The sequence below is a fragment of the Pseudophryne corroboree genome, chromosome 10, assembly GCF_028390025.1.
Source record: "Pseudophryne corroboree isolate aPseCor3 chromosome 10, aPseCor3.hap2, whole genome shotgun sequence".
Taxonomy (NCBI): domain Eukaryota; kingdom Metazoa; phylum Chordata; class Amphibia; order Anura; family Myobatrachidae; genus Pseudophryne; species Pseudophryne corroboree.
Window position 1 is genome coordinate 104261694 of NC_086453.1, and position 17522 is coordinate 104279215.

Here is a 17522-nt window from a genome sequence, read left to right on the forward strand (position 1 = left end):
CCCCTGGCCCTTGGGTGGCTGGGGGGGGGGGGGGGGGACACCCCTTGATTGAAGGGGTCCCCACTCCCCCAGGGTACCCCGGCCAGGGGTGACTAGTTGGATATTTAATGCCACGGCCGCAGGGCACTGTATAAAAGTGACCCCCGGCTGTGGCATTATCAGTCCAGCTAGTGGAGCCCGATGCTGGTGTTAAAAATATGGGGGACCCCTGCTCGTTTTGTCCCCCGTATTTTTTGCACCAGCACCAGGCGCAGAGCCCGGTGCTGGTTTTAAAAATACGGGGGATCCCCTGTCAATTTTTCCCCCGCATTTTTAGAACCAGGACCAGCTCGAAGAGCCCGAGGCTGGTTATGCTTTGGAGGGGGGACCCCACGCCATTTTTTTTTAGGATTTTACCGTTCCAGCAATAAAAAAAAATAAAAAAATAATAATAATATTTTAAAAAATATATAAATAATATTTGTGCCTCCAAAAAAAAAAAAAAAAAGTACCTAATCCCTTCTAATATAAATAGATATGCTATTCCTAAAAAAAAAAAAACACCAAAAAAAACATGTTTAAATTTTTTTTTATTGTTTTCACCCTCCAAAGTGTGGCGGATTGAAAATGACGAATTTACTGTCTAAAAGCACTGCTGTCGAATTTCCAAACTTGAATTGAATATGCTTTTGTCGAATTGCAGCACTTGTATCATTGCAGAAAAGTCGAATTTGCAAAAATTCGAATTTCAAAAAGTCGAATTTTGAAAGTCCGTTTTTTGGACGGAAAGCACTGAATTGCATTGACGAATTTTTTTTTTTTTGGCAAAAATGACCCGAAATTCGACAATTTCGGGAATTCGACCGCAATTGCATATACCCAGGGCCGGCGCCACCATTAGGCAGCTGCCTATGGGCGGCGGCCACTGGGGGGCGGCACTACACACTGGCAATGAGTGGCTGCTGTCTTATACAGTGATTCTAGCCTCAGCTCAGTCAGCCAAGCTCCACCTTTTTTTAAAAAGACGAGGAGCAGTCATGGATGTCATCGCCGCCAAGCTGCCACTGGGTCTGTGAAATGTGAGTGAAAAAGTCAGGTGAAAGCATTGCGAACACTGACTATCCTCTTCCTATTGCCGCCCCGCGCTTTGACTGCATCTGCTCCCAAATGTGCATCACTCCACGATTGGGCTCCTGGCCTCCCATATATAACCCCTCCTGCCCTCCATTATTGTGCTCCCGCACGGCGCATCAATATGTGTCCCCCCCCCCCACCCCGCGATTGAGCTCCCGGTCTCCCGCATGCCGCTTCTAGTCACACGAATCTTGAAAATCTGCTCTCTTCTCTCTCTCCCCCCCGTGACTCTGCTCCCGCTGCCTGTTACCCGCACCCGCAACATCTTGTAACTCTCCACTCCACTCTCCCCCCCCCCCCCCTCATCTCTCCCCTCCTCCTCCTCAACTCCCCCCCCCCCCCCCCCGACTCTGCTCCTGCTGCTTACCTGCACCCACTGGCTCCTTCATCTCCTAACCCGCACTCCCCCCATCCCGTGACTCTGCTCCCGCTGCCTGTTGCGCTGTAGTAAGTTTAGCAGCCTGCAGCTCCATGTCTTCAGGGAAGAAGGGACAGAGGAAAGTGTGCAGTCTCTCTCTGTCCTGTGCATGGGTCATCACAGCCTGTCTTTCCCATCAACAAAGCAAGAGACAGGCTGTATTATTTTTTTGTTCTCCAGTCACCAATTCAATTTGCATATTAGGCTCTGTTTTTTTTTTATATATATATATATATATATATATATATATATATATATATATATACATACATACATACATACATATATACACACACACACACACACACACACACATATATATACAGTGCTCGAAGTGGTCCGGTATACTCCGGTATGGCATACCGGCACTTCTTCGAGCACTGAGGGCGGTATGTACTAAGCGACGCTACTTTTACAAATCTGCCGTGGAGCGGCCATGCTGGGAGTTCGGGGGGGAATGATCCAGTTACCCAGCTGCCCAGCTGTGGCACAATGTATGTCCCGTGTACTCGGGGTGGCGGGGGCGATCTGACTGTACCAGAGCTGGGCGCCTGTAGCTGGGTGCAGAGTGAAGCTGTGCTTGTAATACGCCGGACACTGCCCAGCTACCTCTACACTGCTGCCCCTGCCTGGGTGAGAGTAGCATAAGGGCTCCTGGCAGGGTGCTGCTGATTTTATGTAGTGTGTGTCATTTACTGTGCATCTTTCTGTGTCATATTTTATATTGTGTGTGTCACTGCATAGGTTACTTTGTGTGGGTGTCACTGTATAGGCTACTGTATAGGTTACTGTGTGTGTCACTGTATAGGTTACTCTGTGTGCTATAATGTGAATTTCGGCTCATTCTGTGTGCTATAATGTGAATTTCGGCTCATACCATGTGCTATAATGTGAATTTTGGCTCATACCGTGTGCTATAATGTGAATTTCGGCTCATACCGTGTGCTATAATGTGAATTTCGGCTCATACCCTGTGCTATAATGTGAATTTCGGCTCATACCATGTGCTATAATATGAATTTAGGCTCATTCAGTGTGCTATAATGTGAAAGGGTCACCAGTACTAGATAGTATAATGGGTCCTACTATTGTGGTACATAATGTGTATAAGGGGTATATGGTGTGGTAAACTACACTAAAGGACACGCCCCCTTTTGAGTGGCCACGTTCCCTTTCTGGAGCACACGCGCGCTAAATTACAACCTTCACTTTTCCATACCCCCCACTTCAAAATTTCCACTTTGACCACTGTGTGTATATGAGTATACATACTGTGTAGATAGATAGATAGATAGATAGATAGATAGATAGATAGATAGATAGGTATTACGTGTGTCTAGTTTTTTATATATATATACTCATCTACACAGTAGCTGGGAGCAGGGCCGGATTATAAGAAGGGCAACAGGGGTGGTAGCGGTGGGGGAGGGGGGGTTATGGCTGAAGTTTTGCCTAGGGTGCCAAAAAACCTTGCACCGGCCCTGCATATACCCCTATATGTCCCTGTCACACACCTCAGCAGTCCCACTCACATATCATTCACTGTTTTGCACATGATGGGGGTAATTCTGAGTTGATCGCCACAGGAACTTTGTTAGCAGATGGGCAAAACCATGTGCACTGCAGGGGAGGCAGATTTAGCATGTGCAGAGAGTTAGATTTGGGTGGGGTGTGTTCAATCTGCAATCTAATTTGCAGTGTAAAGATAAAGCAGACAGTATTTACCCTGCACAGAAACAAAATAACCTACCCAAATCTATCTCTCTCTGCACATGTTATATCTGCCCCCCTCTGCAGTGCACATGGTTTTGCCCAACTGCTAACAAAGATCCTGCTGCGATCAACTCAGAATTACACCCGATATGAAGTAGCAGTCTGCAGTATACGGCCAATGGGATAACTTACTATATCAGCATATCTGATCATACTCATTTCTATACTTACACTTCTCTGTGTGTAGTACCCACATATCTATGTTTTACACATCTTGTATATGAATACAGCCACACTACACAGCAATAATAGTGTATGCTTTTGAGACTCTTTATGCATATATGCCAGATGAATTGACCTGTATGTGTATATAATAAATATATATGCTATCTTGTGGTGTTTTCTCTATGTATTAATATTGTATGGGTACACACACTACATGCAGTAGCGGATCTTGCCACGGGCAAGCAGGACTTTTGCCCTGGGCGCCGCCATCCGGAGGGGGCCGCACCAGGGCAAGATCCGCTGCCGCTGTGAAAGGAAACTAGACGCGTACGCGTCTAGTTTCCCTTCGTGGAAAGGACCTTTGCTGTGCGGTGCGCTATGACGTCATCGCGCACCGTACAGCAAAGGTCCTCTCCACGAAGGGAACTAGACGCTACGCGTCTAGTTTCCCTTTGTGGAGAAGACCTTTGCTGTGCGGTGCGCGATGACGTCATCGCGCACTGCACATCATTTCAGTCTGTACAGGGGGCGTAAATGACCACGCCCCCTGTATGAAGCCACGCCCCCTCTTGTCGTCCGGGGCGCACAGTGCCCAAGAATCAGCCCTGACTACATGAATACGCAGATCTCTGTGGAAGTCCTAGCCATATTAGTAGGCTGAAATATCATATTGTGTACCTTGATACAATCCACTTAAAAGGGCGACTATCACCTTGGTGCTGAATCTCATATTGATTTGATTTAGGAATTTACCTATGAATATTATTTATTATCCAAAATATAATAATTTCTACCTTGGGCTACAGAGTGGGAAGTTCCCTAACTTTCCCACCTTATGAATTTATGCATAAAATTGACCTAGCCTGATTGGTATCAAAAAGATGTGGCTCGCGGAAATCTGATATTCCTTGCACTTTTGAGCCAATAAATACTGTATACCTAGTCAAATTTGCAGCTGTATCACTGTGGCCAGGGGCCCTGCATTTTGCACTTGGTGTGCACACATAACCAGGAGAGTATTTTTTCAACCTTCTGGTTAATTCTCTTGATAAACATCTGTGGGCAATACCATTTTTCCATGTTTATTATGTCTATGCATTTATCTGTGTGTAGTTTATATTTGTCTGTTTTGTAGGAAAAGGACACCCCTTTTCTTATTGACATTATTTATAAAAGGTAAGTTTTATACTTAATAGTGGGTTTGTACCCTCTGTAAGAGAGTACTTTTATGTTATCCATTACTACCTACCGATGCTCAAAAAATGACTCTCAAGGGAGTACCTCCTTGTTACAGAATTATTATTATTATTATTATATTATTATTATTATTCCTTGATTAGGATCTATTTATCCTTATAGACCCTACACACTGGATGATAGTTAAGTACGATGTAAACGATATCGTTCAGAAATGAATGACATATCGTTCATATCGCTTAGTGTGGAGGCACAGACGATGAACGATGTGCGTCTCCGCAGTCGTTCATCGCTGGATTTTCATTGTTAAACATAGCAAGCCAATTTGCAAGATATTGGGGGTAATTCCAAGTTGATCGCAGCAGGAAATTTTATAGCAGTTGGGCAAAACCATGTGCACTGCAGGGGAGGCAGATATAACATGTGCAGAGAGAGTTAGATTTGGGTGGGGTGTGTTCAATCTGCAATCTAAATTGCAGTGTAAAAATAAAGCAGCCAGTATTTACCCTGCACAGAAACAAAATAACCCACCCAAATCTAACTCTCTGCACATGTTATATCTGCCTCCCCTGCAGTGCACATGGTTTTGCCCAAATGCTAAAAAATGTCCTGCTGCGATCAACTTGGAATTACCCCCATTGTTCAATGTTTATATCGATCATCGTCCAAACCACCCAGTGTGTAGGGCCTATTATTTGGAGCTACCCACTACACATTTTCTTTCTTATACACTGTTACAGAACCAGTGCTCAGGTCCCTATCCCCTGCACACTAAACATGTGGTTTAATCCACATATGCTATTCTAATGTGATCGCATGAACGTTGGGAGTGCCTTGACTTATAGTGGACCCCCTACTCTGATTTAGCAAAATACATCCCCCTTAACATTGACCTTATCCCAACATTACCTGAAACCAAGAGTGAGATCTCAGCGATAGAAAGCACTTGTAGCCGGATTTTTGGTGCACGTACAAATTTTATTTGCCATTTCCAGAACTCAGCCCTCGCCTCCTCTGCTGCTGAAGGCAGTTACTCAGGTGACTATAAAGTATAAATAGAGGGGAAAATGAATGTTACGGACATGGAGACCAGGAAAGGGATCAGTCACCTCACTGACAATAATGCTCCTTAATTTACCCTTTATTACACACACACACACACACACACACACACACACTTGAGCAAACCCTAAAGTAATTATTATTATTTTTAAAATCTTTAATTGCTGCTAGAGATGTAAATAATAATCAACTGGAAGGGGTAAAGCATCTAGTAAAAGAAAAGTGGTGTGGCCCATAGCAAACAATCAGATTCTAGCTATCATTTCTCTATTATATTCTAAAAAATGATAGAATCTGATTGGTTGCTTATGGATAACACCACTTTTCATTTCTAGAAGTTTCAGTAAATTAACCCCTAAGTGTCATGACTATGCAGACAGCGCAAGATCAGCCAGGCATGTCTGAATATGTGATGCGACATAATGGATGTGACTGTTCTCCGTGTAGGCTTGCAGCTTTAGATACAACCTATTTAGAGTTGAGTTTTGCATATTTTGCATACTGTATATAAAATTCCAACTTGAATCATCTAAGTGTGGTGGATACTGCTGACATTATCCAGTTTCTAAATTTATTTATTTTTTCCTGAGAACATGAGTAACATTGTAGTTGGACATGGCATATACATGATCAGTGTGACCAGAACAAATGTGGAAAATATTACACCTCTTCCGGGAGCAGTCTATCTCCTATATAATAGCCCTGTGATTCTGTGCCTGGGTCTCTAACGCTGGGCGTGGCTAGGAGCTCTCATCTGGTTAGTGACAGGTCTATCACACCCAGTCCACAGCTGATTGGGCGAGAAACGCCCTCCCACACAGGTTACATCCAATGGGAGGCTCTGCCCTTTGGCTGCTGTGTTTTCACAGAGCAGGATTAGCAATGGGACAGATGGAGCTGCAGCTCCAGCCCCACACCCCAAAATAGGCCCACTGCATCTGCAGCAACATACACTCCAACAATTTACACATAAACATTTATGCAAATTCGAAAAGGGGGCTTGGCAACTGGTACAGCAGCGTGGCCACGCCCCCTTTCATATACTTTCAATGGAAGCTTGGAGAGTCAAAAATCGGTACAGACCATAAAAAAAATAAGAATTTACTCACCGGTAATTCTATTTCTCGTAGTCCGTAGTGGATGCTGGGGACTCCGTAAGGACCATGGGGAATAGACGGGCTCCGCAGGAGACTGGGCACTCTAAAGAAAGATTTAGGACTACCTGGTGTGCACTGGCTCCTCCCCCTATGACCCTCCTCCAAGCCTCAGTTAGGAACTGTGCCCGGAAGAGCTGACACAATAAGGAAGGATTTTGAATCCCGGGTAAGACTCATACCAGCCACACCAATCACACCATATAACACGTGATAGGAACCCCGGTTAACAGTATGATAACAATGGAGCCTCTGAATAGATGGCTCGCAATAACAACCCGATTTTTGTAACAATAACTATGTACAAGTATTGCAGACAATCCGCACTTGGGATGGGCGCCCAGCATCCACTACGGACTACGAGAAATAGAATTACCGGTGAGTAAATTCTTTATTTTCTCTGACGTCCTAGTGGATGCTGGGGACTCCGTAAGGACCATGGGGATTATACCAAAGCTCCCAAACGGACGGGAGAGTGCGGATGACTCTGCAGCACCGAATGAGAGAACTCCAGGTCCTCCTCAGCCAGGGTATCAAATTTGTAGAATTTTGCAAACGTGTTTGCCCCTGACCAAGTAGCTGCTCGGCAAAGTTGTAAAGCCGAGACCCCTCGGGCAGCCGCCCCAGATAAGCCCACCTTCCTTGTGGAATGGGCTTTTATTGATTTAGGCTGCGGTAATCCCACCGCAGAATGCGCCAGCTGAATAGTGCTACAAATCCAGCGCGCAATAGACTGCTTAGAAGCAGGAGCACCCAGCTTGATGGGTGCATACAGGATAAACAGCAAGTCAGTCTTTCTGACTCCAGCCGTCCTGGAAACATACATTTTCAGGGCCCCGACTACGTCCAGTAACTTGAAATCCTCCAAGACCCTAGTAGCCGCAGGCACCACAATAGGATGGTTCAAGTGAAAAGCTGAGACCACCTTCGGGAGAAACTGAGGACGAGTCCTCAACTCTGCCCTATCCATATGGAAAATCAGATAAGGACTTTTACAAGACAAAGCCGCCAATTCTGATAACCACCTGGCCGAAGCCAGGGCCAACAACATGACCACTTTCCACGTGAGATATTTTAAATTCACAGTCTTAAGTGGTTCGAACCAATGTGATTTCAGGAATTCCAAAACCACATTTAGATCCCAAGGTGCCACTGGGGGCACAAAAGAAGGCTGAATATGCAGAACTCCTTTGACAAAAGTCTGAACTACAGGCAGTGAAGCCAGTTCTTTCTGGAAGAAAATCGACAGAGCCGAAATCTGGACCTTAATGGACCCCAATTTGAGGCCCAACGTCACTCCTGCTTGCAGGAATTGTAGGAATCGACCCAAGTTGAAATTCCTCCGTCGGGGCGTTCTTGGCCTCACACCACGCAACATATTTTCGCCAAATGCGGTGAAAATGTTTTGCGGTGACATCCTTCCTGGCTTTGATCAGGGTAGGGATGACTTCCTCCGGAATGCCCTTTAGGATTCGGTGTTCAACCGCCATGCCGTCAAACGTAGCCGCGGTAAGTCTTGGAACAGACAGGGTCCCTGCTGCAGCAGGACTTGTCTGAGCGGCAGAGGCCAAGGGTCCTCTGCAAGCATCTCTTGAAGTTCCAGGTACCAAGCTCTTCTTGGCCCATCCGGAACCACGAGTATAGTTTTCACTCCTCGCTCTCTTATTATTCTCAGTACCTTGGGAATGAGAGGCAGAGGAGGAAACACATAAACCGACTGGTACACCCACGGTGTCACTAGAGCGTCCACAGCGATCGCCTGAGGGTCCCTTGACCTGGCGCAATATCTTTTCAACTTTTTGTTGAGGCGGGACGCCATCATGTCCACCTGCGGTTATTCCCAACGGTTTACCCGCATTTGGAAAACTTCTGGATGAAGTCCCCATTCTCCCGGGTGTAGGTCGCCCCTCGGAGAATCCTTGTGGCTTCTGCCATCGCCATCCTGCTTCTTGTGCCGCCCTGTCTGTTTACATGGGCGACCGCCGTGATGTTGTCTGATTGGATCAGTACCGGCTGGTTCTGAAGCAGGGACCTTGCTTGGCTTAGGGCATTGTAAATGGCCCTTAGCTCCAGAATATTTATGTGAAGCGAAATCTCCTGATTTGACCACAGTCCTTGGAAATTTCTTCCCTGTGTGACTGCACCCCAGCCCCGAAGGCTGGCATCCGTGGTCACCAGGACCCAGTCCTGTATTCCGAATCTGCGGCCCTCTAGTAGATGAGCCCTCTGCAGTCACCACAGCAGCGACACCGTTTCTTGCCGACAGGGTTATCCGCTGTTGTATCTGGAGATGGGACCCGGACCATTTGTCCCACAGGTCCCACTGGAACGTCCTTGCGTGGAACCTTCCGAATGGAATTTTGCTTCGTACGAAGCTTCCATTTTTCTCAGGACTCGTGTGCATTGATGTACCAACACCTGTCCTGGTTTTAGGATGTCTCTGACTAGAGATGACAACTCCTCGGTTTTTTCCACTGGAAGAAACACTCTTTTCTGGTCTGTGTCCAGAATCATTCCCAGGAACAGAAGACATGTCGTCGGGACCAGCTGTGACTTTGGAATATTGAGAATCCAGCCGTGCTGTTGTAGCACTTCCCGAGAGAGTGCTACCCCCACTACCAACTGTTCTTTGGACCTCGCCTTTATCAGGAGATCGTCCAAGTACAGGATAATAAAAACTCCCTTCTTGCGAAGGAGTATCATCATTTCAGCCATTACCTTGGTAAAGACCCTCGGTGCCGTGGATAACTCCAACGGCAGCGTCTGGAACTGATAGTGACAGTCCTGTACCACAAATCTGAGGTACTCCTGGTTCGGAGGGTAAATAGGGACATACAGGTACGCAACCTTGATGTCCAGGGAGACCATGTAATCCCCCTCGTCCAGGCTCGCAATAACCGCCCTGAGCGATTCCATCTTGAACTTGAACCTTTTGATATGTGTTCAAGGCTTTTAAATTTAAGATGGGTCTCACCGAACCATCCGGTTTCGGTACCACAAACAGGACTAGTAACCCTTTTCCTGTTGAAGGAGGGGTACCTTGACAATCACTGGCTGTGAATATAGTTTTTGAATAGCCACCAACACTGCCTCCCTGGCAGAGGGAGTTGCCGGTAAGGCAGATTTTAGGAAAACGGCGGGGGGGGGGGACGTCTCGAATTCCAGCCTGTACCCCTGAGATACTACTTGAAGGACCCAGGGATCACCTGTGAGAGAGCCCACTGTGCTCTGAAATTCCTGAGACGTGCCCCCACCGTACCCGGGTCCGCCTGAGCAGCCCCAGCGTCATGCTGTGGACTTACCGGACGCAGGGGAGGACTTCTGCTCTTGGGAACTAGCTGTGCTTTGTCCCTCTACCTTTGCCTCTCGGCAGAAAGGATGAGCCTCTAGTCCTCTTGCTTTTCTGGGGCCGAAAGGACTGTACCTAATAATACGGTGCTTTCCTTTGTTGTGGGGTAGCCTGTGGCAAAAAAGTCGATTTCCCAGCAGTAGCTGTGGAAACGAGGTCTGAAAGACCATCCCCAAACAGTTCCACCCCTTTATAGGGCAAAACTTCCATGTGCCGATTCGAGTCGGCATCGCCTGACCATTGCCGAGTCCAAACCCCCGTCTGGCGGCAATGGACAGCGCTTATTTTTGATGCCAGCCGGCAAATATCCCTCTGTGCATCACGCATGTATAAGACTGCGTCTTTTATATGCTCTATTGTCAGCAAAATATTGTCCCTATCCATATTATCAATATTATCCGACAGGGAATCTGACCACGCAGCGGGAGCACTGCACATCCATGCCGAAGCAATGGCTTTGGTCGCAATATAATGCCCGTGTGTGTGTGTATAGCTTTTAGGGTAGCCTCCTGCTTTTTATCAGCAGGTTCCTTCAGGGCTGCCGTATCCGGAGACGGTAGTGCCACCTTTTTTGATAAGCATGTAAGCGCTTTATCTACCCTATGGGGTGTTTCCCAACGTGACCTATCCTATGGCGGAAAAGGGTAAGCTGCCAATAACCGTTTAGAAATTATCAATTTCTTATCGGGGGAAGTCCACGCTTCCTCACACACCTCATTTAATTCCTCAGATGCAGGAAAAACTACTGGTAGATTTTTCTCACCAAACATAATACCCTTTATTATGGTACTTGGGGTATTATCAGAAATGTGTAATACATTTTTCATTGCCTCAATCATATAACGGGTGGACCTATTGGAGGGTACACTAGTCTCATCGACGTCGACACTGGAGTTGGTATCCGTGTCGACATCTGTGTCTGCCATCTGAGGTAGCGGGCGTTTTAAAGCCCCTGATGACATTTGAGACGCTGGAACAGGCACAAGCTGAGTAGCCGGCTGTCCTATGTCGTCAACCTTTTTTGTAAGGAGTTGACACTTTTACGTAATTCCTTCCAAAAGTCCAACCACACAGGTGTCGACCCCGCAGGGGGTGACATCACATTCACAGGCATTTGCTCCGCCTCCACATCATTTTCCTCATCATACATGTCGACACAGCAGTACCGACACACAGCACACACACAGGGAATGCTCTGACAGAGGACAGGACCCCACAAAGCCCTTTGGGGAGACAGAGGGAGAGTATGCCAGCACACACCAGAGCGCTATATACCACAGGGATCTCACTATACAGAGTGTTTTCCCTTATAGCTGCATATATATATATATATACACTATACTGCGCCTAAATTTGTGCCCCCCCCCTCTCTTTTTAACCCTTTCTGTAGTGCAGGAGTGCAGGGGAGAGCTAGGGAGCGATCCTTCCAGCGGAGCTGAGAGGGAAAATGGCGCCAGTGTGCTGAGGGAGATGGCTCCGCCCCTTTCTCCGTGGGCTTTATCCCGCTTTTTTAGTAATTCTGTCAGGGGTATTTTTACACCTATATAGCCCCGGGGGTTATATATGGTGTTATTTTTGCCAGCCGAGGTGTAAATATTGCTGCTCAGGCCCCCCCCCCCCACCCCCAGCGCCCTGCACCCATCAGTGACCGGAGTGTGTGGTGTGCATGAGGAGCAATGGCACACAGCTGCAGTGCTGTGCGCTACCTTGGAGAAGACAGAAGTCTTCAGCCGCCGATTTTCCGGACCTTCTTGCTTCTGGCTCTGTAAGGGGGACGGCGGCGCGGCTCCGGGAACGGACGACGAGGTCGGGTCCTGTGTTCGATCCCTCTGGAGCTAATGGTGTCCAGTAGCCTAAGAAGCCCAAGCTACCACCAGTTAGGTAGGTTCGCTTCTTCTCCCCTTAGTCCCTCGCTGCAGTGAGCCTGTTGCCAGCAGGTCTCACTGTAAAATAAAAAAACCTAAACTATACTTTCTTTCTAGAAGCTCAGGAGAGCCCCTAGTGTGCATCCAGCTCGGCCGGGCACAGAAATCTAACTGAGGCTTGGAGGAGGGTCATAGGGGGAGGAGCCAGTGCACACCAGATAGTCCTAAATCTTTCTTTAGAGTGCCAAGTCTCCTGCGGAGCCTGTCTATTCCCTATGGTCCTTACGGAGTCCCCAGCATCCACTAGGACGTCAGAGAAAAGGGACTGTACCTGCCAAAAAAGGTGCAGCTGGAGGGTATGCCACTGCATCTGCAGCAAGTCCTTTTACTGCTGCCACCTATGTCCTGCTGCCAGTCCGCCTGCCCCCTCCGCCATCAACAATCCCCACTCCCTAGCCGCAGCGCAGGTGGAACAAAAGCTGCTGCGGCCACCGGCATAGAAGTGTATGAAAGTGGCGCAGAAGACTTTCATAGCCCTCCCAGCGCCGCATAGTCTCTGCGCCCCGGAGCCTCCTCTGCATGTGATGTCACAGAAGTGCCTCCCAGCCACAGCCGCGCCCAGATGCCCTGACTCCACAACACAGCACCTGGGCTGCCGGCCTGGAAGCCCCAAGATGGCTAATGTAACGGATAGAGTGGGTGATATCGCGGAGGGTAATGTCTGGACGCTGAATCAATGTAAAAGGTGACAAGTGCTGTGCAGTGCAGTGGGTGTGCAGTCAGGGCCAGTGCTAGGGTGTTCAGCGTGCCCCCCCCCCCACCCCCTGCAAACTATAAATTTGCACCCTCACATACTTTACAAAGGCACATCGCACATAATACCCCCTGTAGTACACATGTAACGCCCCCTGTACCAGAGACGTTTACACATGTAATGTTCCCCTGTACAAGTGACCAATACACACGTAACGCCCCCTGTATCAGTGCCGCTTACATACATAACGCCCCCTGTACCAGTGACGCTTACACACGTAATGCCCCCCCGTACCAGTGACGCTTACACACGTAACGCCCCCTGTAGCAGTGCCGCTTACACACGTAGCGCCCCCTGTACCAGTGACACTTACGCAGAGGAGGAGAGGAGGTTTTGTGCTGCCGGCGCCGCTGCATGTGTGACAGCAGCCGGCAGCAGCAAACAGGGATAGCAGCAGCAGCTCAGCACAGGGATGCAGAGAAGGGTGAACGCCTTTCCTTCCCTGGTGCCTCCCTGCACTGCATCCCTTTGCTGAGCGGCTAGCGCCGTGCCTGTGTGCAGTGTTGCTGACACTGCACAGCACTCTCACCAGTGACGTGCGGTGGGGTGAGGCAGGTGAGGCAGAGCCTTTCCTGTCATACTTACGTTTGTGCCAGAGTTTTGACTGTATAAAGTATATGTAAAATACAAAGAATATGTATGAAATATCTTCTTTGCATTATTCTAATCATTTTTATAGCCACAACTCTGGAGTAAAAAGTCTATGGCAGGTGAGGCAGTGCCTCACCTGTGTATCCTTTCAACACATCTCTAATCAAAACTCACCAAATGTCCAGTTTATACTGCTGCACCTGTGTACAATGCTGGCTCTAGTACTAGACAGTGCCTCCTGAGCCATTTAGCTCACCGCACGTCCCTGACTCTCACCTTTTACGTTGATTCAGTGAGTCAGTCAGTTCTGTCAGCCAGTCACTATTGTTAGCGCCGGTGTCACTCTGCGCCGCATTACAGGTAAGTAGACGCACTAAATAAACTACAGCTCCCAGCAGCCCTTAGCGCCGAAGCATTCCGGCCCTTGGGCCTGCTGGGAGCTGTAGTTTATTGACTGCCTCTTCTTCCCTGTAATGCGGCGCGTTGGGACACCGGCACTAACAATAGTGACTGGCTGCTGTGCGAGTCTCCGGGAGAGCCACTGCCAAAGGGAGGACAGCAGCTTAGCTGCTTCAAGGAGGAGAAGCAGGAGAAGCATTACTCGGCCCTCCCTCACTCACAGTACCTCCGGCCACCATCCGCGGCACCCCCACACCCCCCCTCCAGCACCCGCGGTAGCTCCGGACCCCCTCCCCCACCCGCAGCAACCCTGCACCCGCCGCACCACCACATCCGCTCCTCCCCCACCCAGGGCACCCCCGCAACTGCTCCTCCCCCACCCACGGTGGCTCCAGACACCCACCTGCGGCACCACCGCACCAGCCCCTCCCCCACCTGCAGCACCACCACAACCACCCCTCCCGCAGCACGACCGGATGACATCCGCATCTTCCCCGCTCCCGCCACTCCCCCAACCAAAGCACCAACTAGGTGATTCATTAGGCCCTGCGTGCACTATTCACGCCGTTACAAGGGGCTTCGACCCCTTAACCATTGCACGCCCTTTGTCCGTGCAATATGTAAGCACTCAAACAATTATGATTGGAGGTAATACTGCATACAATAAAAATATTGCACACCACAAGGGTGTGCAAGGGTTAAGGGGGCGTAGCTCCTTAAGACGGTGTGAAGAGCGCCTGTAGGGCGCAATGAATCACCTAGTATATATATATATGTGTATATATATATATATATATTTATTTATATATATTTATATTCAAATATACACATCCGGCACTCTGTGCAACAATAGAAATGCCTGGGTGCCCTCCTTGAGATAATGCAGTATCTGTACCTTCCCCACCTGTGGCTCAGGTGTGTCTGGAAAAGGACGAGAGGCGGCACTCCAAGGTCTTGAAAAAACTTATATGCAAAGCATAGTGCAAAACAGGGCAATAAAGTGCAAAAAACTAGAAAAACATGGAGGTCTTACGACGTTTCAAGGCATAAAGCCTTTTCCTCAGGTAAGCATACCCATGTGCAGTGTAGTGTGTAATTCATTTCCTACCTTCACTCTTCACTACTTTACCTCTCACTACTTTATCTCCCCCTTCATTACCTCTCACTAATTTACCCCTGCTGTTTTCAGCAGCCTCTCTCACTAACCTATTTTCACTTTTTAACTATATATTTTTTCACTTTTGTGTTGCCCTGGGGTCACCCAGCTGCTTCATTTTGGGGGGCCCCGCACCCTAGATTTGTACCCCCCAAAATGTTAGGGACTTGCCCGACTAATGAGGTCACCTGGACGCGGTGGGCAAGCCGTTACTTATGGCCATAACTATGCGAAGAACCTCGCTTAAAATGCTAAATTTTATTGCAATGATTATTATTAATAAATTGGTAATGTTTGAATTGTGAACCTGCAACCTTTTTCTTTGTATGCAGTTCTACTGAAAGGTCTCCGCAGGGTCGCACCTCTCATTACCGGTGTGCACCCCAGGACCCCTCCCCCGTTATACCAGTAATGTCATTTGTTGCTTTTCAATTTTATTGATCTCACTCTTATTTTTCTTTTTACTGTCTATTATGACTCATTGCTTCTCTGTATACAAGCACTTGCATGGTAATACACAGTGTGTTAACAGCCGTACACAGTGTGAAGAGAAATGGGGAATCAACCTGCACGCTAGAAGAATAAATACTGGGTGAAGCAAAAATCCCAGATAACAGCCGTTTCCACCCCCCTCCCTCCCCCCCGTTTCCAGCCCCGTTTTTGACACGTGTGGAGGAGGGGCGGATGCGGGGGTGCCGCGGGTGGTTGTGGGGGTGTCGTGGGTGGGGGAGGGGGTGCTGGATAATGATGACCTGCTGCCTAGACACCTGAAGCAGGCGCTATTTACATCTAAGGTTAGGTCCCAAGTGCACAAGTACCACAGACTCCACATCCGGCATTCAGTACCTGCTACTCAGTCGCCAGGCTCAGACATGTACAGCAAGCCGTACGGGGAAATGAGCCCCGGTCCTCCTTCTACAGTACAGACTCCCATTAACGAGCAAGAGCGGTAATCTGTCGGCGCTTCCGGACGGCAAGTGACGGAGTGAGCTGGAAGATGTCAGTGCACAGGGCCGAAGCAGGTGGCTGTGGTGCAGCGTTGTGGCCTGGATGGAATGTGCGTATGTGGGGGGGTGGCTGGGGGTACCGGAGTGGTGGATCACAGTACAACTGGAAGACCCGCAACAAGACCGTGCTGGCCTGTGTGACCGCTGCTGGGGTGGGCATGTCCTACGCTGCCGTGCCCTTGTACCGCATGTACTGCCAGGTGTGTGCTCCTGTCAGGGCCGGATTAAGGCATGTGGGGGCCCTGGGGCAACACACACCCACCCATAGCCAGATTAAGGGGGGATGCAGGGCATACTGTACCCCGAGCCTCCCAAACCACCCCCCCCAGCCAGAGCATACCGACATCACTAGCTCTCCCTCGAGTGCAGCAGAGGAACCAGGCTGCCAGAATGTGAGCAGGACAGTATGCATTGCAGGCATAGACGCAGGAGTATCAGGTTTCAAGAGATACTGACAGAGCTTCCTGACCAAAGGAGAGATAGCATAGGGGAGAGAGCTGTAAGTGACCCAGGGATCCCAGATTCTCCTCCCGCCTGAGTGTCAGGGTCCTGTGTAACCTGTTATCTAGTGAGAGCGTTCATGTCTAGAGAGATAGAGACACACACACAGAGCATCCTCCTGATTCCTGGCCCAGTGTGTTAGTAGTACAGTGGCTGCTGCTTTTGCATTTTTGTAAGATAAATTTCAGATTTTATTTTTCGATGTTTATTTTAATCTTAAATTGTCTTTGTTTCACTACAGGAAAACATTATAAAATAGTTGAGTGGAGATATAAACAGTACCCAGGCCTTGTTAAACTATTAGTTTAAATATACAACACTGGTTTAGATTTAATATACACAATCCTTACCTCCCAACATGACCCATTCCAGGAGGAACAAAATGCTCTCTCCCTGGACTTCCCTCTTAATTTATAATTGTAATCATTTTTGTTGAAATACTGTTTTTTTATAAAATTAAATAGTTCAACAGGTGATGCCTATCATATATTAAAAGGGAAGTCCAGGTAGAGAGCATTTTGTACCTTCTGGAATAAGTCATATTGACAGGAATGCACAATCTAATATATACCCTCCCCCTTCACCAGGGCCCCCCTGTCCTAAGTGCCCCAGGCCCCCCCAAGCATTAATCCTGCCCTGTACACACCAGGGGCACGGGTGGTATTTAGGTTGCCGGCTGTTGGGATTCCGGCGCACAGTATACCGGCGCAGGAATCCCGACATCCGGCATACCGACACCTTTTCTCCCTCTTGGGGGTCCCACAACCTCCCTGGAGGGAGAATAGATAGCGCCACCATGCCTGCAGCATGGCGAGCACAGCAAGCGCGCAAGGGGCTCATTTGCACTCACCCAGCTGTCGGCGGTCAGGATTCCGGCGCCAGTATGCTGGCCGCCGGCATACCATACAACACCCCCCCCACCATCCACAACAGGGGCACAGCACCCACACACAGCAGG

At 48.6% G+C, this 17522-nt stretch overlaps 1 protein-coding gene across 2 annotated transcripts in view; it reads right to left on the bottom strand.

The window, feature by feature from the left end:
- The window catches only part of LOC134966157 (sacsin-like), a 247483-nt gene that overhangs the window by 114955 nt on the left and 115006 nt on the right, over positions 1-17522 (bottom strand). For both annotated transcript variants that reach the window (XM_063942692.1, XM_063942691.1), the window contains exon 2: positions 5576-5708. The gene's annotated coding sequence lies outside the window, so the exon portion shown is untranslated. The remainder of the gene's footprint in view (positions 1-5575; positions 5709-17522) is intronic.